The sequence below is a fragment of the Octopus bimaculoides genome, chromosome 3 (genome assembly GCF_001194135.2).
Source record: "Octopus bimaculoides isolate UCB-OBI-ISO-001 chromosome 3, ASM119413v2, whole genome shotgun sequence".
Taxonomy (NCBI): domain Eukaryota; kingdom Metazoa; phylum Mollusca; class Cephalopoda; order Octopoda; family Octopodidae; genus Octopus; species Octopus bimaculoides.
The window spans coordinates 160,400,307-160,403,653 of NC_068983.1; the positions used below are offsets into that span (position 1 = coordinate 160,400,307).

Consider the following 3,347-nt stretch of genomic DNA (forward strand, 5'->3'; position numbering starts at 1 on the left):
TATATATATATGTGTGTGTGTGTATATATATATATATATATATATATATATATACATATGTATACAAATACACACACACACACAATTGTATTTTCATATTTTCATATTATGTGTAAATGTATAAGGTGGATGTGTATGTGTGTATACGTTTGTAAATAATATATATATATACACACATATATGTGTGTGTATATATATATATATATATATATATATATATATATATATTATATATAACAATACATACATGTAAACACACACACGTGTGCATGCACATACATACATACATACATACATACATTCTGTTTACATTATTTTTTCTGTGTCTACAAACACCTAAATGTACAATCATACTGGTAACATATACTCATTCATTTTAATAAATCTTTAGCATTACATCTCTTTTTGCATACATACATACATATATATACATATATATATATGTATATGTATATGTATGTATACACATATATATATATGTGTATATATATATATATATATATATACATACATATATATGTATATGTATGCATGTGTATACACACATACATACATACGCGTACATACAGACAACCAAAATAAAAAGGAAAGAAATTCTGTTCTCGTACATAGTCCCAGTTTTCTTTCTTTTTCAAAGCATCCACTTACTGTCCATGTGATTGATGTTATACTATACAGCATGGTGGCTGCATATGCATTGAAACAACCCATCCTCATATATAAAGTGCTTTCACTTACTAACTCTTGAAATGACTTCATAGAAATCATTGTAAGGAAAATATAAAATAAAAAGAATAATAAAAGAAATTGATGAACAAATAATACATAGTACAACGTGTGTGTGTGTATGTGTGTGTAAGAGAAAAGAAACTACTAAAATGTTGACAGAAAGACAAGATGAGGGAAATTGTGAAAAGGTTGGAAATAGCAAAAACTAAAGACAACATTTTGAAAAGTTTGTAAAAGGACTCTTTGACCAAATAAAAAAAGATCTCTTCAGTATATTTGGTATTGAAGCTGTCACTTGTCAGATTAGAAAATGTCCCATTTCATGGCAATGTCTTTGACAAGTGATCACAAATGCTGTATTTAGAAAACTAAGCTAGAGAGACTGTGGTCAATGACTCATAAATTCCCACTACCATTTCATGTTATTAATGTTAAATTGACATCTTCTTTACCTCATGTTTCAGTTTATTATTGTTTTCTTTTCTTTCTACAAATAGAAATGTAGATTTGGAGTATCCATGACAAAAGTTGACCTCAAAACAAACTGCAGTCTGAACTGGGCTTGCATGCATTACCAAGACATTGAAGAGAGCTGATCAAGAAGTTTTCTTAAGAACAAAATACAGTAAGTAGAAGAGCCTAGCAATGAATGTATTATTGGTTCATGTAACATGGCATGGTATTTCAATCATATTTTAATAAGATGATTATAGTTGTTGGATAGAAAATATAGCAAATGATGATGGTGGTGGTGGTGGTGGCTGATGATGGTGATGGTTGCATGACTAGAGCTGTACTTTCTCGAACCAAATGCAGCCAGTGTATTTATTTTTATCATTCTTGGATAAAGTCTCTTAACGATGAACTCACTACTAAGTATTACTAACAATTCGTAAATATTTATTGTATAATAACAAATAAATCCTATATGCATACACATACATGCACACATATACATATTCTTTTATTCTTTTACTCTTTTACTTGTTTCAGCCATTTGACTGTGGCCATACTGGAGCACCACCTTTCGTTAAACAAATCAACCCCAGGACTTATTGTTTGTAAGCCGAGTACTTATTCTATTGGTCTCTTTTCCCAAACCGCTAAGTTACGGGGATGTAAACACACCAACATCGGTTGTCAAGCAATGGTGGGGGATAAACACAGACACACAAATACATACATATATATATATATATATATATATATATATATATATATACATGACGGCTTCTTTCAGTTTCCATCTACCCAATCCACTCACAAGACTTTAGTTGGCCAAAGGCTAGAACAGAAAAGACTTGCCCAAGGTGCCACACAGTGGGACTGAACCTGGAACCATGTGGTTGGGAAGCAGGCTTCTTACCACACAGCCACTCCTATATGTACATTAAACTGATGTAACATTAGTTAAAACTTATCCCTCTCAAGTTGTTTTCTTTTTGTGCTCAATGTCGAATACATACATACATACATAAATACATACATGCATACACACATGCATACAAATGTTTGTATGCATATACGTGTGCGTTGTGTGTGTGTATGTGAGTGTTGTGTGTATGTATGTGTGCATATGTATGTATATATGTATATATATATATATATATATATATACAAGTGTGTTATGTGTGTGATCATCATTGTACCTCCACTTTCTATGCTGGCATGGGTCAGATGATTCAACAATATCTGAGTTATCACAGGAGATGTATTACTCCAACGTATCAGTTTTAGCATGGTCTTTAAGCCTGGATATCTTTCTTAACATCAACCACCTTACAGAGTGTCCAAGGTGCATTTTTCTCATAGCAACAGCACTTTAGTCTTGTTCTCAGCAAGACTTAAGGCGCGCACATACACACACACACACATTAGCACAATATGTTATTCATCTCTGTATCTGTGTTGAACTTTTTGCCAGGTTGTGCTACTTAGTGGTTTTAGAATTTCTTACCAATGCATATTTTCAGTATATATATATTTTCAAATACATATACTCACATATACATATACACACACATATGCCTACATATACATTTGCACACTCATATTCACACACACATATTTCCTTGTACATTAGGCTTCTCTTAACTAGTTTCCAAAGGTAAACACAATGCGTTTGTATCATACATAAACTCCAAAGTTATGAGTATTTTGCTCATAAAATCTCTATTAACTTAGTTAATTGATCATTAATATCAAATAATACAGAAAATATTTCCATGTAATTTAATTTGTATCAGTAAAATCATGTTATTAATTTTAGAATTATTATTGAATAAAATCTGTATTTATTGCTTGAATTAGCTGTATTTTACTTTTGATATGCTAGTATGTTTAATATAACATTGTCTGGATTTGCATTCGTACTCTTTTTTACAGTCCTCAAGAGTGTTGTTTTAAAAGCTTGAAATGGATATTTACAACATAATTTTTGATTATTTCACTATCCCGTCCTGAAAATGGTTGTTAAATGAATTGAAGGTGGGTAAAGTTTTGGTGGACTGGCCAAGAATCTTAGAAAAGCAATCATCATAGTAATAAGTTGGATATCTTAAAGAAGCAAGAATAAGGTGAACAATTCTAAGATATCACCAACTTCTGCAATCTTTCTT

At 31.0% G+C, this 3,347-nt stretch overlaps 1 long non-coding RNA gene across 1 annotated transcript in view; it reads left to right on the forward strand.

Annotated features, from left to right (window-relative positions):
- LOC106872467 (uncharacterized) overlaps positions 1-2,951 on the forward strand; it is a 4,853-nt gene extending 1,902 nt beyond the window's left edge. The window contains exons 3-4 of the long non-coding RNA XR_008263816.1: positions 1,227-1,354; positions 1,723-2,951. This is a non-coding gene — a long non-coding RNA (uncharacterized LOC106872467). The remainder of the gene's footprint in view (positions 1-1,226; positions 1,355-1,722) is intronic.
- The last annotated feature ends 396 nt before the right edge of the window (positions 2,952-3,347 follow it).